At 40.5% G+C, this 13,399-nt stretch overlaps 1 protein-coding gene across 1 annotated transcript in view; it reads left to right on the top strand.

Annotated features, from left to right (window-relative positions):
- PLAC8 (placenta associated 8) overlaps positions 1-8,457 on the top strand; it is a 36,288-nt gene extending 27,831 nt beyond the window's left edge. Inside the window, exon 5 of the mRNA XM_067734731.1 lies at positions 8,133-8,457. The gene's annotated coding sequence lies outside the window, so the exon portion shown is untranslated. The remainder of the gene's footprint in view (positions 1-8,132) is intronic.
- Positions 8,458-13,399: the final 4,942 nt, after the last annotated feature.

Here is a 13,399-nt window from a genome sequence, read left to right as displayed (position 1 = left end):
GAACAACTCCTACGGAGCACCTACTGAATGCTGGCAGAAGACCTCAGACCTCCCAAAAGGCAAGGAACCCCCCCACGTACCTGGTTAGGGCAAAAGAAAAAAATAAACAGAGACAAAAGGATAGGGACGGGTCCTGCACCAGCGGGAGAGAGCTGTGAAGGAGGAAAAGTGTCCACACACTAGGAAGCCCCTTCGCGGGCGGAGACTTCGGGTGGCGGAGTGGGGGAGCTTCGGAGGTGGAGACTGCGGGTGGCGGAGACTGCGGGTGGCGGAGACTGCGGGTGGCGGAGAGGGGGAGCTTGGGAGCCGCGGAGGAGAGCACAGCAACAGGGGTGCGGAGGGCAAAGCGGAGAGATTCCAGCGCAGAGGATCGGGCCGACCGGCACTCACCAGCCGAGAGGCTTGTCTGCTCGCCCGCTGGGGCGGGCGGGGCTGGGAGCTGAGGCTCAGGCTTCGGTCGGAGCGCCAGGAGAGGACTGAGGTTGGCGGCGTGAACACAGCCTGCAGGGCGTTAGTGCACCGCGGCTAGCCGGGAGGGAGTCCGGGGAAAAGTCTGCACCTGCCGAAGAGGCAAGAGACTTTTTCTTCCCTCTTTGTTTCCTGGTGCACGAGGAGAGGGGATTAAGAACGCTGCTTAAAGGAGCTCCAGAGACGGGCGCGAGCCGCGGCTAAAAGTGCGGAGCCAAGAGACAGACATGAGACGCTAAGGCCGCTGCTGCCGCCACCAAGAAACCTGTGTGCGAACACAGGTCACTATACACACCGCCTTCCGGGGAGCCTGTGCAGCCCGCCACTGTTAAGAGTCCCGGGATCCAGGGACAACTCCCCCGGGAGAACGCACGGCGCGCCTCAGGCTAGCAACGTCATGCCGGCCTCTGCCGCCGCAGGCCCGCCCCACACTCCGTGACCCTCCCTACCCCCCCGGCCTGAGTGAGCCAGAGCCTCCAAATCAGCGGCTCCTTTAACCCCGTCCTGTCTGAGCAAAGAACAGACGCCCTCCCGCGACCTACACGCACAGGTGGGGCCAAATCCAAAGCTGAGCCCCTGGGAGCTGTGAGAACAAAGAAGAGAAAGGGAAATCTCTCCCAGCAGCCTCAGAAGCAGCAGATTAAAGCTCCACAATCAACTTGATGTACCCTGCATCTGTGAAATACATGAATAGACAACGAATCATCCCAAATTAAGGAGCCCTGTGGATGAAAGACTCTTGGTGCTGCAGCCAGGAGTCAGTGCTGTGCCTCTGAGGTGGGACAGCCAACTTCAGGACACTGGTCCACAAGAGACCTCCCAGCTCCACATAATATCAAATGGAGAAAATCTCCCAGAGATCTCCATCTCAACACCAGCACCCAGCTTCACTCAACGACCAGCAAGCTACAGTGCTGGACATCCTATGCCAAACAACTAGCAACACAGGAACACAACCCCACCCATTAGCAGAGAGGCTGCCCAAAATCATAATAAGTCTACAGACACCCCAAAACACACCTCCAGACGTGGACCTGCCCACCAGAAAGACAAGATCCAGCCTCATCCACCAGAACACAGGCACTAGTACCCTCCACCAGGAAGCCTACACAACCCACTGAACCAACCTTAGCCACTGGGGACAGACACAAAAAACAACAGGAACTACGAACCTGCAGCCTGCAAAAAGGAGACCCCAAACACAGTAAGATAAGCAAAATGAAAAGACAGAAAAACACACAGCAGATGAAGGAGCAAGATAAAAACCCACCAGACCTAACAAATGAAGAGGAAATAGGCAGTCTACCTGAAAAAGAATTCAGAATAATGATAGTAAAGATGATCCAAAATCTTGGAAATAGAATAGACAAAATGCAAGAATCAGTTAACAAGGACCTAGAAGAACTAAAGATGAAACAAACAATGATGAACAACACAATAAATGAAATGAAAAATACTCTAGATGGGATCAATAGCAGAATAACTGAGGCAGAAGAACGGTAAAGTGACCTGGAAGATAAAATAGTGGAAATAACTACTGCAGAGCAGAATAAAGAAAAAAGAATGAAAAGAACTGAGGACAGTCTCAGAGACCTCTGGGACAACATTAAACGCACCAACATTTGAATTATAGGGGTTCCAGAAGAAGAAGAGAAAAAGAAAGGGACTGAGAAAATATTTGAAGAGATTATAGTTGAAAACTTTCCTAATATGGGAAAGGAAATAGTTAATCAAGTCCAGGAAGCACAGAGAGTCCCATACAGGATAAACACAAGGAGAAATACGTCAAGACACATATTAATCAAACTGTCAAAAATTAAATACAAAGAAAACATATTAAAAGCAGCAAGGGAAAAACAACAAATAACACACAAGGGAATCCCCATAAGGTTAACAGCTGATCTTTCAGCAGAAACTCTGCAAGCCAGAAGGGAGTGGCAGGACATATTGAAAGTGTTGAAGGAGAAAAACCTGCAACCAAGATTACTCTACCCAGCAAGGATCTCATTCAGATTTGATGGAGAAATTAAAACCTTTACAGACAAGCAAAAGCTGAGAGAGTTCAGCACCACCAAACCAGCTCTACAACAACTGCTAAAGGAACTTCTCTAGGCAAGAAACACAAAAGAAGGAAAAGACCTACAATATCGAACCCAAAACAATTAAGAAAATAGGAATGGGAACACACATATCGATAATTACCTTAAATGTAAATGGACTAAATGCTCCCATCAAAAGACACAGATTGGCCGAATGGATACAAAAACAAGACGCATATATTTGCTGTCTACAAGAGACCCACTTCAGGCCTAGAGACACATACAGACTGAAAGTAAGGGGATGGAAAAAGGTATTTCATGCAAATGGAAACCAAAAGAAAGCTGGAGTAGCAATTCTCATATCAGACAAAATAGACTTTAAAGCAAAGACTATTAGAAGAGACAAAGAAGGACACTACAGAATGATCAAGGGATCGATCCAAGAAGAAGATATAACAATTGTAAATATTTATGCACCCAACATAGGAGCACCTCAATACATAAGGCAAATACTGACAGCCATAAAAGGGGAAATCGACAGTAACACATTCATAGTAGGGGACTTTAACACCCCACTTTCACCAATGGACAGATCATCCAAAATGAAAATAAATAAGGAAACACAAGCTTTAAATGATACATTAACCAAATGGACTTAATTGATATTTATAGGACATTCCATCCAAAAACAACAGAATACACATTTTTCTCAAGTGCTCATGGAACATTCTCCAGGATAGATCATATCTTGGGTCACAAATCAAGCCTTGGTAAATTTAGGAAAATTGAAATTGTATCAAGTATCTTTTCTGACCACAACGCCATGAGACTTGATATCAATTACAGGAAAAGATCTGTAAAAACTACAAACACATGGAGGCTAAACAATACACTACTTAATAATGAAGTGATCACTGAAGAAATCAAAGAGGAAATCAAAAAATACCTAGAAACAAATGACAATGGAGACACGACGACTCAAAATCTATGGGATGCAGCAAAAGCAGTTCTAAGAGGGAAGTTTATAACAATACAATCCTACCTTAAGAAACAGGAAACATCTCGAATAAACAACCTAACCTTGCACCTAAAGCAATTAGAGAAAGAACAAAAAACCCCAAAGTTAGCAGAAGGAAAGAAATCATAAAAATCAGATCAGAAATAAATGAAAAAGAAATGAAGGAAATGATAGCAAAGATCAATAAAACTAAAAGCTGGTTCTTTGAAAGGATAAACAAAATTGATAAACCATTAGCCAGACTCATCAAGAAAAAAAGGGAGAAGATTCAAATCAATAGAATTAGAAAGGAAAAAGGAGAAGTAACAACTGACACTGCAGAAATACAAAAGATCATGAGAGATTACTACAAGCAACTCTATGCCAATAAAATGGACAACCTGGAAGAAATGGACAAATTCTTAGAAAGGCACAACCTGCCAAGACTGAATCAGGAAGAAATAGAAAATATGAACAGACCAATCACAAGCACTGAAATTGAAACTGTGATTAAAAATCTTCCAACAAGCAAAAGCCCAGGACCAGATGGCTTCACAGGCGAATTCTATCAAACATTTAGAGAAGAGCTATCACCTATCCTTCTCAAACTCTTCCAAAATATAGCAAAGGGAGGAACACTCCCAAACTCCTTCTACGAGGCCACCATCACCCTGATACCAAAACCAGACAAGGATGTCACAAAGAAAGAAAACTACAGGCCAATATCACTGATGAACATAGATGCAAAAATCCTCAATAAAATACTAGCAAGCAGAATCCAACAGCACATTAAACGGATCATACACCATGATCAAGTGGGGTTTATTCCAGGAATGCAAGGATTCTTCAATATATGCAAATGAATCAACGTGATACACCATATTAACAAATTGAAGGAGAAAAACCATATGATCATCTCAATAGATGCAGAGAAAGCTTTTGACAAAATTCGACACCCATTTATGATAAAAACCCTGCAGAAAGTAGGCATAGAGGGAAATTTCCTCAACATAATAAAGGCCATATATGACAAACCCACAGCCAACATCGTCCTCAATGGTGAAAAACTGAAAGCATTTCCACTAATATCAGGAACAAGACAAGGTTGCCCACTCTCACCAGTCTTATTCAACACAGTTTTGGAAGCCACAGCAATCAGAGAAGAAAAGGAAATAAAAGGAATCCAAATCGGAAAAGAAGAAGTAAAGCTGTCACTGTTTGCAGATGACATGATACTATACATAGAGAATCCTAAAGATGCTACCAGAAAACTACTAGAGCTAATCAATGAATTTGGTAAAGTAGCAGGATACAAAATTAATGTACAGAAATCTCTGGCATTCCTATACATTAATGATGAAAAAACTGAAAGAGAAATTAAGGAAGCAATCCCATTTATCACTGCAACAAAAAGAATAAAATACCTAGGAATAAACCTTCCTAAGGACACAAAAGAACCATATGCAGAAAACTATAAGACACTGATGAAAGAAATTAAAGACGATACAGACGGAGAGATAAACCATGTACTTGGAGGGGAAGAATCAACATTGTTAAAATTATTTATTACCCAAAGCAATCTACAGATTCAGTGCAATCCCTGTCAAGCTACCAATGGCATTTTTTTTTTTTTGCGGTACACGGGCCTCTCACTGTTGTGGCCTCTCCCGTTGCGGAGCACAGGCTCCGGACGCGCCGGCTCAGCGGCCATGACTCACAGGCCCAGCCGCTCCGCGGCATGTGGGATCTTCCCGGACCGGGGGCACGAACCCGCGTCCCCTGCATCGGCAGGCGGACTCTGAACCACTGTGCCACCAGGGAAGCCCTACCAATGGCATTTATCATAGAACTAGAACAAAAATTTTTACAATTTGCTTGGAAACACAAAAGACCCTGAACAGCCAAAGCAATATTGAGAAAGAAAAACGGAGCTGGAGGAATCAGGCTCCCTGACTTCGGACTATACTACAAAGCTACAGTAATCAAGATAGTATGGTACTGGCACAAAAACAGAAATATAGATCAATGGAATGGAATAGAAAGCACACAGTTAAACCCACACACATACGGTCACCTTATCTTAGACAAAGGAGGCAAGAATATACAATGGAGAAAAGACAGCCTCTTCAATAAGTGGTTCTGGGAAAACTGGATAGCTACATGTAAAAGAATGAAATTAGAACACTCCCTAACACTGTATACAAAAATAAACTCAAAATGGATTAAAGACCTAAATGTAAGGCCAGACACTATTAAACTCTTAGAGGAAAACATAGGCAGGACACTCTATGACATAAATCACAGCAAGATCCTTTTTGACCCACCTCCTAGAGAAATGGAAATAAAAAAAAAAAAAAAAACAAATGGGACCTAATGAAACTTAAAACCTTTTGCACAGCAAAGGAAACCATAAACAAGACGAAAAGACAGCATTCAGAATGGGAGAAAATATTTGCAAATGAAGCAACAGACAAAGCATTAATCTCCAAAATATACAAGCAGCTCAATATCAAAAAAAAAATAACCCAATCCAAAAATGGGCAGAAGGCTTAAATAGACCTTTCTCCAAAGAAGATATACAGATTGCCAACAAACACAGGAAAGGATGCTCAATATCACTAATCATTAGAGAAATGCAAATCAAAACCACAATGAGGTATCACCTCACACTGGTCAGAATGGCCATCATCAAAAAATCTACAAACAATAAATGTTGGTGAGGGTGTGGAGAAATGGGAACCCTCTTGCACTGTTGGTGGAATGTAAATTGATACAGCCACTATGGAGAACATTATGGAGGTTCCAAAAAACTAAAAATAGAACTACCGTACAACCCAGCAATCCCACTACTGGGCATATACCCTGAGAAAACCATAATTCAAAAGGAGGCATGGGGCTTCCCTGGTGGTGCAGTGGTTAAGAATCCGCCTGCCAATGCAGAAGACACAGGTTTGAGCCTTGGTCCGGGAAGATCACACATGTCTCAGAGCAGCAAAGCCCATGTGCCACAACTACTGAGCCTGCGTTCTAGAGCCCGTGAGCCACAACTACTGAAGCCTGTGCGCCTAGAGTCCATGCTCCATAACAAGAGGAGCCACCACAGTGAGAAGCATGCACACTGCAACAAAGAGTAGCCCCTGCTCGCTGCATTTAGTGAGAGCCCATGCACAGCAGCAAAGACCCAATGCAGCCTATAAATTAATTAATTAATTAATTAATAAAAAGAGTCATGTACCACAGTGTTCACTGCAACACTATTTGTAATAGCCAGGACATGGGAGCAACCTAAATGTCCATCAAGAGATGAATGGATAAAGAAGATGTGGCACATGTATACAATGGAATATTACTTGGCCATAAAAAGAAACGAACTTGAGTTATTTATAGTGAGGTGGATGGACCTAGAGTCTGTCATACAGAGTGAATTAAGTCAGAAAGAGAAAGACAAATACCATATGCTAACACATATATATGAAATCTGACAGAAAAAAAAAGGTTCTGATGAACCTAGGTACAGGACAGGAATAAAGATGCAGAGGTAGAGAATGGACTTGAGGACACGGGGAGGGGGAAGGGTAAGCTGGGACAAAGTGAAAGAGTGGCATGGACATATATACACTACCAAATGTAAAATAGATAGCTAGTGGGAAGCAGCTGCATAGCACAGGGAGATCAGCTCGGTGTTTTTTGACCACCTAGAGGGGTGGGATAGGGAGGGTGGGAGGGAGGCTCAAGAGGGATGGGATATGCGGATATATGTATACATATAGCTGATTCACTTTGTTATATAGCAGAAACTAACACAACATTGTAAAGCAATTATATGCCAATAAAAATGTTAAAAACAAACAAGGAAGGGAGAATAGACAAATCTCCCAGAAATACAGAATTTTAAATAATTTATGTAGGTACACCTCCCCCAAGGAGATAGAGCATAATTCCCCACCCCTTAAGTGTGGGTTTGCATAGCAACTTTCAAAATGTATAGTATGAAAAGGAGGGAAAAAACTAACTTCACAGTGGAAAAACCTGACAAAACTACCTCAGCCAGTTAATATCAAAGTTAACATCATCAGTGGTGTCCTGTTGATAGCACGTACCCCTAAAATGATGTGATGAGATTGGCACCTTACCTCTAGGGTTTTCCTCTCAAAACCCCACAACTCCAGTCTAACCATGAGAAAAACATTAGACAAACAAAAATTGAGACCCATTGTACAAAATACAAAAATTGAGGCAGATTCTCCTCAAAAGTGTCAAGATCATCAAAAACAAGGAATGTTTGAGAAACTATTGCAGTTTAGAGGAGCCTAAGGAAACATGATGACTAAAGGTAATACACCAGCTAGATGGGATCCTGGAACAGCAAAGGAACATTAGGTAAAAACTGAGGAATCTAAATAAAGGATAGGATTTGATTAATAATCTATCAACATTGGTTCGTGGTCACAAACCTAACACAGTAAGATGTTAACCAATAAGGGAACTGGTGCAAGTTATATGGGAACTCTCTGTACTATCTTTGCAACTTTTCTGTAAATCTAAAATGATTCTAAAATTAGACCTTTATTAAAATTTAAAAAGTAGATTGAGAAAATTTAACCCTATTTTTTGTCTGTCCCTTATAGGTGAAGAGCTCTTTTTTTTCTTTCCTTTCTCCTGTGGTCTCTCTCCTGACCTCGTGAAGAGCTCTTACTGAAGCAACTAAAACCAGCTCTACACCTCTTCAGCTTGAGTGCTTCTCCACTTTTTGCAATTGAAATATGATTGGTATGTTTAATCACAATCAATGGGGTAAAAAAAAATTGAACTTTGATTTATTTTAAAGGAGTGTTGTCCCTTAGTTTTTCTAAATGGTCCAGCTTAGTTTCTCCTTGCTATTAAATTTTCTGGCTTATAAATTTTGTATTACATTTAAAATATAAACCAAATAAAAGATTTTACTAACATGAATCTTTATGCGTCTTTGCTCTCAATAAAATGTCCTTACGTCATTAGTCAATTTCAGGGGTCAATCTCATAATTTGGTTCTCGTAGTTTGGTTTCCTAACAGGAGATTTCGGTCCACAGCTACTCAGCTCTCTTTCCTCTAAGAAGTTTAAGAGATAGAGAAAACGGCTACAGACAACTATTCTAAGACACTTATGGTACATTTAGCCAACACTTTTGCTCCTTTTCACGTAATCTATAAGCATTATCAATGCTGACAAAGCAACAATGCGCTATGCTCTGCTTCCCAACTGCATACCTGATGGTTTCATTGTTGTGTTATTGATTTTCTTTCTCTTTTGGATATGAAGTATCAGAGCAAGTAATAAAAATTCAATTCAATATGATTCAATTTTGGTTAAATATTGATGCATAAATGTATGAAGAAACTATTTTTTCACATTTCTCAACCTGTTTGATCCTCTGCAACATTGTACCCTGATGAAAATCTCACTTCCTAATTTCCTTTCGTTCTCCTCCTACACTTCTGAGTCCATTTCATTTGTTGGGGTGGGGGGTTGAGGGAGGCAAAACTATCTTCTATAATTAGATATTTCACTATAAGTATATTGTGAAATTTCAGTGAGATAAAATGTAAAAGCACCTGGAACTTAAGACGCATTCAACAAACTTGAGTGTTTTGCCCTTCTTTACTTGCCTTATAGATGTAGGTACTTTGCAATGTTCTTTCCTGGGTCCACTCCTTTTACAACTCATGTTCTTCTTAGAGTCCTCTAGTCCCGTGTCTTCAAACGCCCCTACACACCAAGGAAGACTGTATTCCTAGTTTCTCCCTTACTATTGATCTTCAGAATGTCTCTTCAGCTGCCTACTAAACAAGTCCATATGGATGTGCCCTACCCCTTCTCTACACAACAGGTCAAAAGATATTACCACTCAGTTGTTTAAGGTGAGAAATCTAGATATCAGTGAAACCTGAACTGTCTCAGCATACCATTCTCCCTTCTCACATCTAATCCAACACCAACTTCTGTCACTTAAACTCCACTTAATACCCCCAATGGATGATCTATTTTGTTTGTTGCTGTATCTGTGGTGCCTAGAAGAATGCCTGACACCTAGTAGATACATACTGAAATCACTTATTGAATGAATTAATCTGTCCTCTCTTCTTTGTCTGCACTGCCATGGATGTATTCCAAGCCCTAATTATGTCTTTGGAGACTCACATTCATAGCTCCTGAATTAGTGTCTCTGCCTCTAGTAACTCCAGCTCCCATTGCCTTCTCTCCAGTCCATCCTATACACAGCTTGCCATGAGTAAACTGTAAACATCCTAAAAAAATTTGCCTGGTGCTTCACAATATAACCTTAATCTACCTCGTTAGCCTATTCTCCCACTATTTTTTCACTCTACAAATTCCCTATTTTCCCTACTTTGAACACACATACTTTTTTCAAATTTCAAATTCCAGCTCTTCATTGTTATATATATAGGAAAGAAACTGACTTTTGTATATTAACCTTGTATCCAGCAACTTTGCTATAACTGCTTATTAGTTGCTGGAAATTTTTTTTTGTTTTTGATTCCTTGGGATTTTCTACATAATCATGTCAACTTTGAATATAGTTTTATTTCTTCCTTCCCAGTCTGTATTTAAAGTTTAATTTCCTTTTCTGGAGTTATTGCATTACCTAGGACTTCCAGTACAAAGTTTAATAGGAGTGGTGAGGGAATTCCCAGTGGTTAGGACTCCACACTTTCACTGCCAAGGGTGTGGGTTGGGGAATTAAGATCTGAAAAGTCATGAGGTAAGGCCAAAAAAAAAAAAAGTGTGGTGAGAGCAAACAACTTCACTTTGTTCCTGATCTTAGGGGGAAAGAATCTAGCAATCTAGTTTCTCACCATTATGATGTTAGCTATAGGTTTTTTGTACACGTTCCTTATTAAATTGAGGAAGTTCCCCCTGTATTCCTAGTTTGCTGAAAGTTTTTATCATGAGTAGGTGTTGGATTTTGTAAAATGATTTTTCTGTACCTATTGATGTGATCAAATGATTTTTCTTCTTTAGCTTTTAGATGTGATGGATTACATTAACTGATTTTTGGATGTTGAGCCAATTTACACACCTGGAATAAATCCCACTTGGTCATGGTGTATACTTCTTTCTCTGTACTGCTGGACTTGATTCGCCAATATTTTGTTAAGAATTTTTGCATCTATGTTCATGATAGATATTGGACTGCAGTTTTCCTTTCTTGTAATGTCTTTATCTGCTTTTGGTGGAAGGGTGATGCTTGCCTCATAGAATGGATTAAGAAATGTTCTCTGCTTCTATTTTCTGAAAGAGATTATAGAGAGTTGGTGTGATTTCTTCCTTATATGTTTCATAGAATTCACCAGTAAACCCATCTGGGCCTGGTGCTTTCTGTCATGGAAGGTTATTAATTATTGATTAAAAATTTTTAATAGATATAGGCCTATTTAGATTATTTCTTCTTGTGAGGTTTTTGGTAATTATGTCTCTCAAAGAAATTGGTCCATTTCATCTAGGTTATCAAATCTGTCAGCACAGAGTTGTTCATATTATTCCTTAAATATCCTTCTATTCTTCATAGGATCTGTAGTGATGGCCCCCTTCATTCCTGATATTAGTAATTTGCCTTCTCTTTTTATCTTAGTCTGGCTAGAGTTACCAATTCTATTGATCTTGTCAAAGAACCAGACTGGTTTCATTGATTTTCTTTATCAACTTCCTGTTTTCAAGTTTCACTGATTTACACTCTATTATAATTTTTATTATTTCTTCCCTTCTTCTTACTTTGGATTTAATTTGCTTTTTTTCTAGTTTCCTAATGTGGAAGCTTAAATTATTGACCTTGGATCTTTATTCTTTCCTAAGATATGCACTGCTTTCACTGCAACCCACAAATTTTGATAAGTTGTATTTTCATTTTCATTTAGTTCAAAATATTTTTAAATTTCTCTTGAGATTTCTTTCTTTTTTTTTTTTTTTTTTTTTTTTTTTTTGCGGTACACAGGCCTCTCACTGTTGTGGCCTCTCCCGTTGCGGAGCACAGGCTCCGGATGCGCAGGCCCAGCGGCCATGGCTCATGGACCTAGCCACTCCACGGCATCTTGCCAGACCGGGGCATGAACCCGCGTCCCCTGCATCGGCAGGCGGACTCTCAAACACTGCACCACCAGGGAAGCCCGAGATTTCTTCTTTAATCCATATGTTATTTAGAAGTATTTTGTTTATTTTTTATTTATTGGCTGTGTCAGGTCTTAGTTGCAGCATGTGGGATATTTGTTGCGGTATGGAGGATCTTTCGTTGCGGCACGAGGGCTCTTCACTGTGGCTCACAGGCATCTCTCAAGTTGTGGCACACAGGCTCCAGGGTTTGTGGGCTCTGTAGTTTGTGGCATGCGGACTCTCTAGTTGAGGCACATGGGCTTAGCTGCCCCACAGCATGTGGGATCTTAGTTCCCTGACCAAGGATCAAACCCACGTCCCCTGCATTGGAAGGCAGATTCTTTACCACTGGACCACCAGGGAAGTCCTGAAGCATGTTGTTTAATTTCCAAGTTTTGAGGGAATTTCCAGGTATCTTTCTGTTATTGATTTTCAGTTTCATTTCACTGTGGTCTAAAAGCATACATTTTAGGATATCTATTTTTTTTTTAACTTGTTAAGGTGTGTTTTATGGCCCAAGATGTGGTCTACCTTCATGAATGTTCTATGTGAGCTTGAGTGTACTCTGCTGTTGTTGGATGAAGTGGTTTAGAAATAACAATTAGATCCAATTGATTGATGGTGCTGTTGAGTTCAACTATGTCCTTACTACTTTTCTGCCTGCTGAATCTGTCCATTGCTGATAGACGGGTATTGAAGTCTCCAAATATAGTAGTGGCCTCGCCTACTTCTTCTTGCAGTTCTATCAGTTTTGGCCACATGTATTTTGACACTCTATTGTTGATGCTCTGATTTTAACTGAGCAGTTTATGATTACATTTTCTCCATCCTCTTAGCTATCAACTATATTTTTAAAAATTTTACAGTTCCGAAACTTCAATTTGTCTGCTTACATTACCCACCTGTCCTTGCATGTTGTCTACTTTTTCCATGAGAGCCGTTAGCAAATTAAACATAGCTGTTTTAAATTTCTATTCTGTTCTGAGAATTTCAACATCCCTGCCATATCTGAGTCTGGCTCTCATGCTTGATTTGTCTCTTCAAATTGTGCTTTTTCTTGCCTTTGATCACCCTTTGTAACTTTTTGGTTGGAGGCCAGACATGATGTATCAGGAAATAGGAACTGAGGCAATTAGTCTTTTAGTAGAAGGTTTTATGTTAATCTAGATAGGAGCTAGGCAGTACTTAACATTTTCTGTAGCTCTAAGTGGCAGAGGCTTGTTTCCTCTGTTTTCCTTGTTGTTTTGTCTTCTTCCCTGTTGTGTTTTTTCCCTAAGAATTCTTTGTTAAAGAGTCTGTCTTGGAGCTCTCAGTCATACTGCACAGATACTACACTGGAACTCTGTTGTCATGGTGGTAGGGTATTCGGGAAGCATTCAATAATCTTATATCTCTGTCTTTTATTTGGCCTGGGTCCCTGGGCTGTGATTTTCAGAAGTATTTCTTAGACATTTTTTTCTCTTCTCCCATGATATAAGAAGGCTAAAGGGGGCTGAGATTGTCTAACTTGCTTTTCCTCAGGTGAGATAAGGCTCTGGTAGAGTAATTTCCTTCAGAGGGCAGGACTTTGTCATGGAAAATGATATGGGTGTATTTCAAAATAGTTATCTTCTCCTCCTCTGAAACACAAGGGGATCCCTGATCTTAATCATGAGAACTTGGTGGGGTTCCTGGGGATAAATCCTATAAAGTGTGGAGGTTCTCCTAAGAGTGGGGTTTTTAACTGTCAAGCCAGTTAGCATCCAGTA

The sequence above is a fragment of the Pseudorca crassidens genome, chromosome 4 (genome assembly GCF_039906515.1).
Source record: "Pseudorca crassidens isolate mPseCra1 chromosome 4, mPseCra1.hap1, whole genome shotgun sequence".
In the NCBI taxonomy this organism is placed as follows: Eukaryota; Metazoa; Chordata; class Mammalia; order Artiodactyla; family Delphinidae; genus Pseudorca; species Pseudorca crassidens.
Note: the sequence above shows the minus strand (reverse complement) of the source record. Positions and strands in the feature narration are given on the sequence as shown.